The following is a 14,440-nucleotide window of genomic DNA, read 5'->3' as shown; positions in this document are numbered from 1 at the left end:
GGTGCAGGTGTTCCCGCCTTGTTTCCAGGGCGACGCTGATGAGCGCTCGGGACACTTGTCACAATAGACATCACAATACAACGATTCGATAAAGACTAACCAACACAAGGAGCTTTTAGGCTGCATTTACACTGTAGGTCTTGATGCACAATTCCGATTTGGTGACTATATCCGATTGTTTTGACGACCCGCTTACATCATCTTTTTCAAAAGCGACCCATATCCGATATTTGCATTTACACTGTACACTGGGAAAACAGCCCAATACGTTCTTAACCGGTGAAAGGAAGTAAAACAGCACGATATGAATGGACGCAGACAAAATGATTGCACATTGTTTTGCTGTCTGTACTGTTCCACACATCTTTAAAGTCGGCAAAACATTTCTCTCTTAAGGCGGAGAAAAAGAGGAGAGCCCTTGACGGGGTTGCCAGGTTTTCACAACAAAACCTGTCCAATTGCAACTCAAAACTGTGTTAAAGTAGCCCAATTCCACATGAAAACCGCAGACTTGGCAACACTGGATCGCAGTTTGTGTCCACCTGAGTTGACGTCATTCGCCTCCGTCCTTTTTTCAATGACGTACGACTCGCATTTACTGGGGAAAATCCAATTTGACCGCTTACATGGCAGACGCTAATGCACGCATCCGAATCATATCGGATTTATTACCACATATGAGTGAGGCCTGAATCCGATCTAAGGATATCGGAATTCATGCGTTTTTTACTGCTTACACGTTCAAATGTCATATCCGATCTGGGCCACATGAGAGGAAAAAATCGGAATTGGGTCACTTGAATCATGCAGTGTAAATGGGCCTTAAAGGGGACAAATCAAAAAGGGAATGAAGGAACACAGGTGGGGCAAATTAAACCAATAATGACATAACAAGGGGGGAGGGATCAAGACAATGACACGAGCACGTGCCAAAAATAACAAAACCCACATGTGCACATGAGACAGGACAGGCATGTGACACTTTGTCACTGGGTTTCACTGATTTGTTTTGCTTTGTTTTAAATTTAGGAGGTAAAATGAGTTTTTGATTTAATCAAAGTTTAAGTTTTAAGTTTAAATTTAAGTTTTCTGTTAATCATTAGTTATTTACTTTGGGGCTGCTTACACGACACCGTTTTCAACCAAAATAGAAAACAAAATGCATTTCAGCCGCTGTTCATATTGTATTCATATGCATGTGATCATAATAAACACTGGATCTGTTTGATAATCAGTCACAGTGTTTTTTCTCAGACTAAGTGTTGTGCCATAGAAAATAACCTAGAACCAAGAACCTACTTGCTGCACAAACTGCCACAGACTTTTACAAAGGATTGTAGTTCTTGAAACAAAGTTATTTGCGGAACCACCAAACCAGACGAATCACACAGCAGAGCTTCATCACAAACGCCCTCTGCACACAGCCAGCGAATCCCATAAATTCAGTGCTACTCAACAGATAGAGAAACAAGTTACTGATCAACACACTAATAGATGGCACAAATGGGGAGCAAGACCCTAAGGCACTCAAGACATCAGATTGTGACGAGCTTCATATATTGCTGCAGTACCATGCTCAACCCCAGACACAAGGATTGCAAACACTAATTCCCTACCACCGCCTATACATCTTGAAAACAGATTTGAAGTATTAATGAATATGGGTGAGGAATCCCCTAATGCAGGGGTCTCAAACTCAATTTACATGGGGGCCGCTGGAGGTAGACTCTGGGTCAGGCTGGGCCGAGATCAATACAGCAATAGGGGGGAAAAACTGAAATATTTGGTTTCAGTTTTCCACACAAAAAAAAAACAACAAGAGCACAACTGATCCAATCTTCTCAAAATGTATTATTATTACACAGCTCTGTGAAATACTTGATTCTGATTGGTCAATCGCGCATTCCAGCGGTAAGTTATTTCCAGATAACACCCGCTCATCCGGGTACTACGAGTTACTTGACCGGTTCTACTTCTGTGCTTAACGCTGGCGCCATCTTGTGGCTTAAACAGCCGTGGGTTACAATGGAAGACTTCAAGGCAGGTTTCCTTTATAACGTTTTAAATATAGATATTTTTCTTACACAAACGCACCGATTCGAATCAGAAGGCTCTATTAACCCATCGGAGTCGTGTGGAGCACGTTATTTGACGGACAGCTGCATTTTTTATGGACTTCAAACACAACTACTGCTGGGATTAACGTTAGCCTGGACTTTTTAAATATAACTCTGATTGTATTTGTCTGACAGAAGAATGTCATAAACACCTATAATGACCTGAGGGTGAGTAAATCATAGGCTTGGTTTCATTTTTGGGTGAACTAACCCTTTCAGCATTCATTCTCAACATTTAGCAGCAATAGATAAAGGCTTAAAGCAGGTTGGAGCTGTTTTTCTTTGCGGAAGCTTTGCAGAAGAGCTAATAAAATATTTAATCTCAAGACAATATTTTGTGTCTAATAATTATTTATTTGAGACTAGTAGCCGTGTAATAAGCGGGATAATGTCCACCCAGCCGGTTGTTATCTCAGAATAAACCCCTTCAGAGTGACGCTCCGCTTCGCCTCGGGGTCCTGATCACTCTGTCGGGGTTTATTCTGCGATAACAACCGGCTGGGTGGACATTATCCCTTACTTAACAGTTCTTCAACAATGTTTCTTCTGCACATGAACTGTTCCTCTGAATTTGAACATTCCTTTCTAAACATGAAGGGTTCATAAAGGCTTCTCTTGCCTACTCAATTTTTTATATATATATTTTTAAATATAGTCTATATAAATTAAATCATTATGTAATACTGAAATAATCAAATAAAAAAATATTTAAAATAATAGACTAATTCTGGAATTTTCTTTCTCCTTGAGCTCTCAGTGTGTGTCCTATGTATTTGATCTCCGTCATTCGTATTTTGCACTTGCTCCTGTTGAGTTTTAAATGTTTTTTTCTTGCACATTCCAGCTGTTTTATTAGCCTTTCATCATGCTCTTGAATGGAGTCTCCCCACACCAGCAAGTCATCGATAATATTTACCACACTTTCCAGTCCTTCTATCATTTGTGAAATGGATCTCTGAAAGACTTCTGACGCTAAGGATGTACCAAAAGGTAACCTGAGAAAACAAAACGGTATCGCCCAAATGGCGTGTTTATTGTGCAAAGCTTTGAACTTTCATGATCCAGCTTTATCTGCCAAAACCCTTGATTTGCATCTAGCAAAGATAAGTACAGTACAGCATCTTAAAACATCAACCTGCGCCCTTGATGCACTCCCCACTTCTTTTTTCAAAAGTGTGTTTAACTGTTTAGAAGCAGATCTCCTAGAAGTGGTAAACTCCTCACTTCTCTATGGGACTTTTCCAACCGCCCTTAAAACTGCAATAGTTAAGCCTCTTCTGAAAAAGAGAAATCTGGATAACTCCATACTGAGCAACTACAGACCAATCTCAAATCTCCCCTTCATAGGCAAAATCATTGAAAAAGTTGTTTTCAATCAACTAAACAAATTCTTAAACTCAAACGGATTCTTTGACAATTTTCAATCTGGTTTCCGACCACATCACAGTACAGAGACAGCGCTCATAAAGATTGTAAATGATATTCGCTTAAACACTGATACAGGCAAAACATCAATTCTGCTACAACTAGACCTCAGTGCTGCATTCGACACTGTTGACCACACCATACTTCTAGACAGGCTGGAAAACTGGGTCGGGCTTTCTGGGATGGTCCTCAAATGGTTCAGGTCATACTTAGAAGGGAGAGGTTATTATGTGAGTATAGGAGACCATAAGTCTGAGTGGACATCCATGACATGCGGAGTCCCACAAGGGTCCATTCTTGCACCTCTCCTGTTTAACCTGTATATGCTGCCACTGAGCCAAATAATGAAAAAGAACAATATTGCTTACCACAGCTATGCTGATGACACCCAGCTCTACTTAGCACTATCACCTAATGACTACAGCCCCATTGACTCCCTGTGCAAATGCATTGATGAAGTTAACAACTGGATGTGCCAAAACTATCTTCAGTTAAACAAAGACAAAACTGAAATCATACATTTGGAAACAAAGATGAAATTCTCAAGGTGAACGCATATCTTGAGGCTAAAGGCCTGATAACAAAAAATCAAGTCAGGAATCTTGGAGTGATTTTGGAGTCAGACCTGAGTTTCAGTAGTCATGTCAAAGCAATAACTAAATCAGCATAGTATCATCTGAAAAATATTGCAAGAATTAGATGTTTTGTCTCCAGGCGTTCATGCTTTCATCACCAGTAGGGTGGACTATTGTAATGGCCTTCTCACTGGCCTTCCTAAAAAGACCATTAGACAGCTGCAGCTCATACAGGACGCTGAGCAGAACCAGAAAATATGACCATATCACACCAGTCCTCAGGTCTTTACACTGCCTTCCAGTTACATTTAGGATCGGTTTTAAAGTACTATTACTTGTTTATAAATCACTCAATGAGCTGGGACCTCAATACATCGCAGATATGCTGATTAAATACAAACCCAACAGATCACTCAGATCAGCAGGATCAAGTCAGTTAGAAATACCAAGAGTTCACTCAAAGCAAGGAGAGTCTGCCTTTAGCTATTATGCCAGCCGTAGTTGGAACCAGCTTCCTGAACAGATCAGATGTGCTCCAACAGTAGCCACATTCAAATCCAGACTCAAAACACATCTGTTCAGCTGTGCATTTACTGAATGAGCTCTGAGCACTGTATGTCCGACTGATCGCACCCTATCTTATCTCTTTATTCGTTTTATAATTGCTTTAGTTTACCTTTGTTCTTATCTTTGGTTGTTGTTATTTTATATGTTCTTTTGAGTTAAATATGATGAGTGAAAACTGGGTTTGATGGAAATAGTAAGTTTGACAATAAGGTTTGAGTATGTGTAAATCTGTGGAGGGTATGATGAGTGAGAATGGGTTTAACAAGAAGGTTACTGAGTAAAAATCAGGGAATAGTGATTAAAATGGATGTTATGATCGTGTTTGAGAAAGAAATGAAGGAGGTGTTCTAATAAAGATGGTACATGTATGTAGGCTGTAAACTGAAGAATGTTTTCTTTTTATATCAGACCATTATTGTGGATCTGACCATTTTATTTTATTTTATCTTATTTCTTATTATTATTATTTTATTATTATTATCTTTACAACTGTTTTAACTATGCTTGTTTTAAATGTTTTATTCATCCATACGGTATTTTTTTTTCTCATGCATTTGTTACCACTGTTTTAATTGTAGCGACTCGGGCGAATCAAACACACAATCGCCAGTTACATTTAACAAATATGTTTTTGAAAGCGTTGTGCTTACTGACAGACCTTCCCCCAACACAACAGAGAAAGATTCTCCGTTACCCTGGAAACCATCTGATAAGATGTTTTATGGCCCAAAAGAATTTGGCCACATGAAGTTTCAGACACAAAGAGTTTAAGACACAGAGCTTTTGCCTTAAATTATAGACAAACCATCTATAAATGAACATGCACCCCAGGACGTTATATGTAAACACATAACTGTTTTGTAAAATGTTTCTTCTGTATGGTATTTTGCATCTTTTTTATCTTTGTCTTAACAAATTCCTAGTTCAGATAACCTCATATATGTCATGTCTCCTATCAAATTAATGCTCACTTCACGACTTACACTTCCATGTATATCACTTATTCAGAAAATGCAGTGTGTGTTTGTTGCATTAATTATAGTATGAATGGTCGAGACCCACTGAGTCGAGCTTTGAAACAAAGAGCCATAAAGTCTGCTGAGGAATTTCCCGCCTGGAAATCCCAACAATCTCATTGGTTAAGTCTAACCCTGGAGGGTGGGACTACTTCCAGACCTTAAAAGACCAGTGGAGACAATCTTCTCTCTCTTCTCTTCTGAAAACTCCTCTTCAAGAAACTCCTTTTCTGGAAATCTCCGCTCTTCCGAAATCTTCTCTTCTACAATCCGGTCTTCAACAACCCCTTGCTCCTAGTTCCATCAATTTACTAGCCCACTGGCCTTCTTCAGGAGGTGGACACGAAGCGCCGCTAAAGGAAAACTACTTCCCCTCCCGACCTCGGAGAGAACCACCAGATACGCAGAAATATACACACACACAAGCGAGAAGCCAAAACGAAACCAAAAAGAATGCAAGTATTCTTCTTCTTATAAATTTAAACTTCTGTAAAGAGGGTGTGTATTTTCCCGTTGGGACAAGTTAACTCCGTGAAGGTCGTATTTGATGAACTGAAGGAAAGCTGCTACTTACCTCTAATGCTTTGTACCATCTCTCTCTCTTGCTCTCTCTTTCTTTTATCTCCCTCTAATCTCAGTCTATTCATTATTCTCTTTTATGTATTCTTTCGTTAATATCTACATGTCTACTTTCTTGATGCATATTTAGTGTGTACTTTCTGTGTGAATCGTAGTGTTATTCTTAGTCTGTGTTTATTAAACCTCCAAAAGACATTTAATGAGTTGGGTCTGTTGTTCTCCCACATACACAAAGTCAATGAAACTTGCGATCTAACGTTACCTAACTGCTTATGCTACTATGTTAGTAAAGTAAACTGTATGACCATTTGAAATATTGAACTTGTCCTGATCAGTAAAGTTAATGTTTCTTATGCGCTCGTAAAGCAGTAATCCCTTATTGAGAATTGATTTGAAAAGTCTATAACTAATTTGGTGGACAAACTTAGTAGGATAATTTCAAGCAATTCCGTAAAGGGTTACTTGTATTTAATTAAACATTTTTCCCTATCGGAAAATCTTAATACGTAATGAACAACTGGCAAATTATATTCATAAATTTATGAATATTGAATATTAAATCCCTTTTGAGTTAATTATTTCCCGAGATATTAAACTCATTAGTCGTTGTTGTTACATAATTAATTTCTATGTAAAGCACTTTGAATTGCCATTGGGTATGAAATGTGCTATACAAATAAACTTGCCTTGCCATGCCTTGCCTTGCCTAAAGTGTTACCGTTATACATTACAAATGTAGCCTACTACAAAATGAAGTGAAACTTGAAATTTTATCAAAATCTTTATATCCCAGTTAAAACATTAAACGGTAACATTGATATTCAGGACTATTTAATAATGAATTTTAGTAACCTCAACCAAAATGATGATTCTGATGGAATTTCAACATTGACTCAATGTCACAATGCTATCTGGGTAGGGACGTAACAACTTTTTCATTGGGAAACAACTCTCACTCTAGTTTCAGTGGAACAAGGGGTGATGTGTTTTTTGAGAAAGTCCAGTGATGTCACCTCAGCTTCAATGTCAGTGCAGTGTCCCCACTCCCGCTGGGTTTCAGTTTGAGGAGTTTAGAGTACTGGGTGGGTCCATAATAAAGTGGTCCTTCACAGCCAGAATTGCTAAACGACCGTTTAGGTTTATCTCTCGCTGTCGCACTATTAACAGATTGTAAAGTTTGTTGCTACTCACTTACTTGTTTCACCCAACTCAGCTCCAATTTGGGCCCATGCCTTTTCCTTGTCAGCCCTGTTGTGGTAATTATTGAAGGAAACATTGTAAAGGCACCCGTACCCTTGCCACAGTTTAACAAGTCTATCTTCTCTGTCTTTACTTCACTTTGTAGATGCCATGTTTGAGCTAAATGCATGCAACTTCCAGTTGGTTATTTAAATTGCAGAAGCATTAGTAACGGAAAGCCCAGAAAAGAAACATATATGTGGTAGTTATTTTTGTGTCCTAGTGCAAGATCATCAACCCGACACTTCTCCAGGAAATGGTGTGAACTTCCTTTTATCACAGAAAGTCGGCAGTATCTGTATATATGGTGAGCACAGACTCTTCTGTCAGAGAGAAGTGATTGAGTGACTGAAGCAGCCTCTTCTCTCTTCTTCTGGATTATTGGGCTCTTCTGGACTCTAGAGGAATGATGCTCATCTTTGGACTGATGCTGCTGCTGAAGACTGCTGCATGTGAGTCCACTTTCAGCTCAACTCATCTTATGATGAAGCTCTCAAATAAAAAAATATTATTATTAAAAAATATTACAATAAGTGTTTTCCAAAACATTCTGCAGGAGCTAGTAATAGAGTCCTCTGTTATAAGTTGAACTGTTTTGTTTAGTGTTTTAACAGTGTACATTTAGTGGAATAATAATTGGTGAGATGGAGGAGTTTAGTTCTCAGTTAGAGAGTTTTGCATGTGTCAAAGAGTCATAAAATCAAAGTTGGACTTTTATAGCTTTGTAACACCTCTTTTTTTGTTAGATGTTACTCTGAGGGGTTCAACAGAATTCTGACATGTACTGATAAATAAACCTCTTCACAAACCAAATTATCTTTTAACTCTTTTTATTTGTTTCACCAGGAGTGGGGCTAAAAATCAGCCCTGGCAAACCTAGCCCATCCGGCCATGAGTTACCGATGAATGTTTTTGCTGGGGTTAGGGCCTTAAATTGGAGTAAATAAATAACTACAGGGACAAATAATGATGAATATATTATTGAATTTACTGCAAATGCAAATAATGAACTTAATATTGCACTTTTGTCACACAGAAATGCACCTGACAGTAAAGCACTGATTTTGAGCTATAGCTCAAAAATAGCTTCTAGGATGCAGTAAATTCTATAGTAAATCCTATAGCTCCTATTGGATGCAGTGAATTTAGCTACTGCTATTAAATTCTGTCATAATTTACTCACCCTCATGTCATTCCAAACCTGTATGACTTTCTCTCTCCTGTGCAACACAAAATAGGATATTTTGAAGAATGTAGGCAACCAAGCCAATTGGCTACCATTGAATATTACATGAAAAAAAAAAAAAAAAAAAAAACAGACTCAAATGTTTTTCTTTTGTTACACAGAAGAAGAAAAAAATAATTTAGGTTTGGAATGACATTAGGGTGAGTAAATGGTCACATTTTTGGGTTGAACCACCCCTCTAAAAACATTGTCATATTTGTCATATTTTTCAAGAGTTAACACCTAATTTATGTAAGCCAATGATATCTATCTTTCATGATGCTATCAGTGAAATAACATTTAGTTAAATTTCATTAGATCTATTAAAAAGTTAATAAAACATTTCAAGAGAAAAAAACTTTGTCCTTAATGCATGGGATCCAAGCTTTAAAGCTGTTTTATTGAATTATAATGACATTTTAACTGAGTTTAACTCTAGGCCAGTTTCATTTAAATGTAAGATCATGGTAGTCACAGTTAAAACCATGCACTTCATTACAATGGGTATATGGTTTCTAAAATATATAAACCATATATAATAAACTATTGAATTTGTAAAATAAAAAAAAATATTGTAAACAGATGTAGAAAATACAAAAACAGCCTCTATAAAAGTGATTTATATTCTGCAATATTTATTGTAAGTAATAATAGCAACATTTAAAAAAAAAAATATTTCTTCCAAAACACCATATGTATACTGTTGGTAGCTGTGCTACAAGTTTGTAGTTGTGTGTATTGCCGTTTTCCACTTTACCTCATCATGTATTTACATGATCACGGCTGTTTACAGCTGATTCACCACAGAAACTGTAATGTTCCCCTGTCACAAAATATAATTCAGAGCTGTTCATCACTTCATAGAGCAACTTTTATAGCTTTGAACAACTAACTAAGCTAAACTTACCATTGGGTTGGTTAAGATCACATGCTGTAGCTTCTTTGCACTAGAATGCAATATGTCCAGTATCCAGCCGAGGATTTAAAGAAAGAACATGAAGACATTAAAAAGTCCTTTCTAAAAAAAAGCAAACATAACATCAGTAAGCTTAACCCACCATTCAAAATATAAGTCAATTCATACTCACAGTTGAACAGAAACTCAAAGAGTTCTCAATAAAGGACTTTAGAAGAGACCGAAGGCAGTGAGAGTTCACAATTTGCTGCGTCTCAATTTGCCTACTTATACTACGTCCTAAAAGTATGTACTCTTACATCTAAAATCAAATTGGAGGAGCAGTGCAGCGGCAGCATTAAATAGAAGGAGTACTGCAGGGGCAACATCAAATTGGAGAAGCACTGTAGCATCAATCGAAGGACTGCAGCGGCGGTATCAAGTAAAGCCAAACACTGTAGCAGCAGTGTCAAATTGGTGGTTGGATTGAGTTTCATGGGGTAGCTATCTTAGAGAGAAGTGAGAGTTAGATGGCTTGTTTGATGAGGCAGAGGTTCGAACAAAAGTAAGATTGAAAGGCCTCTGAGGACCACCAACCCACTAGTTTAATTGATGGTCTGGCAGTCCTTTTTTAGGCTGCGGTGGTGGCTGCTCCATTGCAGAATGAGAGAGATGAATACAAGTAAGCTTGAATACCAGAGAGGGTGAGGATTTGCTGAAGCTTTTTAATGAACCAATGGCTGGTGACAGGAAGGTTGTTCTCATCAGAAAACACCGGGTCGAGATGAGAGGAGATCTGCACCTCCCTGTGGCAAGGGAGAAGGAAAGATATTGATGTGGCTGGATGTGTTTCGGAGGATATAAGATATGAATGAAAAGCAAGTTTTTAAATTTTAACAGTTTGCTGCATTTGATGAGGAAACGGATGGTGTCCTTGTTTAAAACTTAGAGATTGGAGATGGTGTGATGGATGGCTGTAGATTAGAAAAACTGAAAGCAGCTGAGAAAGACTTTGATGGTACTAGATTGGGTGGACTTACTCTGGTTAAGACACAAGATAAGTGAAGAAAATGAAAAGAGGGAAAAGTTGTAGGAGGAATGAAACTGTTTGAAAGCTCTCCAAGTTGTCCAGTAGGATTGCAATGTTCTGTGTGAGACGTCATGACATATTGAATCCAGATATGAGGTGGAGGTGTTTGAGTGGGTGAGTTACCGGAAAATCTATTCTGAATAGGGAGGAACTGGGGTTGGAACTGGGTCCACCTTCAGGCTAATGCTCTTAATTTCTGGTAAAATCTGGGAAATGTAGAAATTAAGAGAAAAAGGGCGAGGAACTATACAGGAAGCAGATACAATGCTGATTGTTTCAAAGCAGCTTTAGAGTGTTAACAGGAAAATGGGGGCCTCAGCCAGCCCTCCGAGAACCACTGCCAGATCCCAGGTTGGAACTCTGGACCGAGCCGCAGGCCTCATCCTCCAAGGCCCACGGAGGAACTGTACAACCAGCTGGTGCCTACCCAAAGGCCCATCACCCATAGGAGCGTGGAAAGCCGCAATGGCAGCCACGTACACCTTGAGTGTGGACGGGGTTAGACCCGCAGAGAAGCGATCTTGGAGGAACTCCAGCACTGAAGCCACTGGGCAATTAACTGGGTCCACCTCACGCTCCCTTCACCAAATGGAAAATGCATTCCAGTTGAGGCTGTACAGTCTCCTCGTAGACGGAGCCCTGGAACTGAGTAAGGTCTCTACCACCTCTGCTGACAGGCCAGCCTCTAGGTACCTGGCCCCCTCAGGGGCCAGACCCAAAGGTTCCAAATCTCCGGCCGTGGGTGAAATATTGTACCCACCGCCTGAGACAGGAGATCCCTCCTCAGAGGAATCTGCCACGGATGACCTGCCAGCAGAGCTATGATATCAGAGAACCAAACTCGAGTCGGCCAACGGGGTGCCGCCAGAAGTAGGCTGACCCCCTGTCAATGGACCCACTCCAGGACTCCCGGGAGCAGAGCAATCGGGGGAATGCGTACAGACGCAGCCTCGGCCTCATCTGAAACATGGCATCCAACCCCAACAGGGCTGGATATGTGAGGGAAAACCACAGTGGACAGTGGGACATCTCTCGAGACGCAAACAGGTCCACTTCCACTGGGCCGAACCTCTCACACATGGCCTCCACCACCTCGGGGTGGAGTCGCCACTCCCCGGGCCTCAGCCGCTGCCTCGACAGGATGTCTGCTCCCTGATTTGGGACCCCCGGGACATACATTGCCCTGATGGACAACAGTTTCCCTTGGGACCACAGGAGGATTAGATGCGTCAATCTGCACAGAGGGCGCGACCTCAACCCTCCCTGGTGATTAAGATACGCTATGACAGCCATATTGTCTCTCCGTACCAGGACATGTTGGCCGTGGGGGTCCGGAAAAAAGCTCCTGAGAGCTTTGTAGAGCGCCATCATCTCCAGGCAATTTATGTGCCAGGAGGAATGACGGCCCTCCCATGGGCCCCTCACAAAAACAGCCGTCCATGACCGGGCCCCAAACAGTGAGGGAGGCGTCTGTTGAAACGGACTTCCGTCAACAGGACGCTCCCAACACTGGCCCCTGGGACAGAAACCAAGGTTTCTTCCATATGACTAGGGAACGAAGGCATCTACGCGTTACCCTGATCATACGGAAGGGATTCCCCTTCGGGGAAAACCCCTTGGTCTTCAGCCACCACTGTAGGGGTCTCATGTGGAGCAGGCCGAACGGAATCACGCTGGATGCTGCTGCCATGAGACCCAGCAGTCTCTGGAACTGCTCAACAGCGAGGCTGCTGCCTAGCTTTACTCTGGAGACCTCCGCCAGTATGGACTCGATACGTGCGGGGAACATTGTGCCCGCATCGTTGTCAAGTCTCATGCGACTCCCAGGAACATAGTCCCGTGGGAGGGCGTCAACACACTTTGTGTTGAGTCTCCCCCCAAGCACCTCATATGGGCCAGAACGACATCTCGATGCCGAACCGCCATATCGTAGGACCTGGCCAGAATGAGCCAGTCGTCGATATAATTGAGTACACGATGTCCTGGAGTCTTAACGGAGCCAGAGCTGCATCTATGCACTTCGTGAAGGTGTGGGGTGAAAGAGCTAGGCCGAAGGGAAGAACCCAATATTGGTCTGCTTCACCCCCGAAAGCGAACCTCAGGCCTCCTGTGGGCAGGAAGGATGGAGATATGGAATATGCGTCTTTAGATACATTGTGTTAGATACATACCTCGAACTGGATCTGACTCACGATCGGATAGTGAGCATCTTGAACCTTAATCTCCTCGGAGAACAGTACCTCCGATTTAATAGTAGACGCACCCCTCCATCCTCTTCGGGACCCCCATAACCTGCCAATGGGCTGGGCACACCACTATTCAGACTACACCGATGAACCTCGTGGTGGAACACTGAACTGCAGTCTGTACCCTTTGCTCACAGTACACAGGGCCCAAGCAGTTATATTCGGAAGACTAACCATAAGCCGAGATATTCTACTAGGGAAACCAGCCTCTCAAGGCATGTCTCTAGTACCCACCAAGCCTCCTGACTGACCCCCTGAAGCGGCCACCCGGCAGAGCTTAATCTGGAAGGATTTTCGGTGTGCGAACGTGTTCGCTGCCCAGCTGCAGTCTTTCTAGAGGCGGCTAGAGCAGCATGCGTTCGCTGGAAGTCAATGTGGCCCGAACGTCGTAGATGGTGTATCGCAGCATCGACTTCCAGAAAACTCCACAGGGGAGGTGACCTCGATCACTCCCCATGAGAGGAGGCTGGCCAGCAGGCCACTGGGCTGGGCACACCACTATTCAGACCACACCGATGACCTCGGTATTGGAACACTGAACTGCAGTCTGTACCCTTTGCCCACGGTACACAGGGCCCAAGCAGATATATTCGGGAGCATAACTATGCGTAGAGATATTCTACTAGGAAAACCAGCCTCTAAAGGCTGGTCTCTGGTCCCCACTGAGCCTCCTGCCCGACCCCCTGAAGCGGCCACCCGGCAGAGCTTAGTCTGGGAGGATTTTCGGTGTGCTAACACGTTTGCTGCCCAGCTGCCATTATTTTTATTTTTTTAGAGGCAGCTGGAGCAGCATGGGTGCAGCGTTTGCTAGAAATCAATGGGCCCAAGAGTCGTAGACGGCGGATCGCAGCATCGACTTCCAGAAAACTCCACAGAGGAGGTGACCTTGATCGCTCCCCGAGAGAGGGAGGTTAGGACGGCCACTGTGAATCCTTAGATGAAACGCCCAGTGAACACAATTTGGATGATAGACTGACAATCTAAATCCTCAAAGTTAGATAAGTCCCATTTAATTCCTCAGAATTAAATGCCACCATAATCATCCCTCAAGTGAACATGGTCTGAATGATAGGCTGAATAGACATATCTAACTCCTCAAAGTCAGATAATGTTTAATATAAATTCCTCAGAATTAAATGCAGCCCTAATCACCAGACGATACTGTTTAAATATGTATTTAAACAATTGTTATCTACACGCTGCCTCAGCAACACGAGATTCGATTCGTTTCCAACATATTTGGCTTTCATCCCTCGAGATGAAAGACCCAAGGCGCGAGGCTGAAACACTCGAAAACGCACGTTTCTATACGCTGCGAGATATTTCTCAACGACCACATCAAGCACCCTCAGGAGCTGACTGCATGTCTCGCGCCAAACAGTATCACATGTACACAGATAGTGTGTGTTCACTTTTGTTGCAGACTCGTAATCCACGTGCTGCCTCTGCAACGCGAGATCGAGCCT

Source organism: Pseudorasbora parva, chromosome 11 (assembly GCF_024679245.1).
Source record: "Pseudorasbora parva isolate DD20220531a chromosome 11, ASM2467924v1, whole genome shotgun sequence".
NCBI classification, from domain to species: domain Eukaryota; kingdom Metazoa; phylum Chordata; class Actinopteri; order Cypriniformes; family Gobionidae; genus Pseudorasbora; species Pseudorasbora parva.
This window is presented reverse-complemented; position numbering follows the sequence as displayed.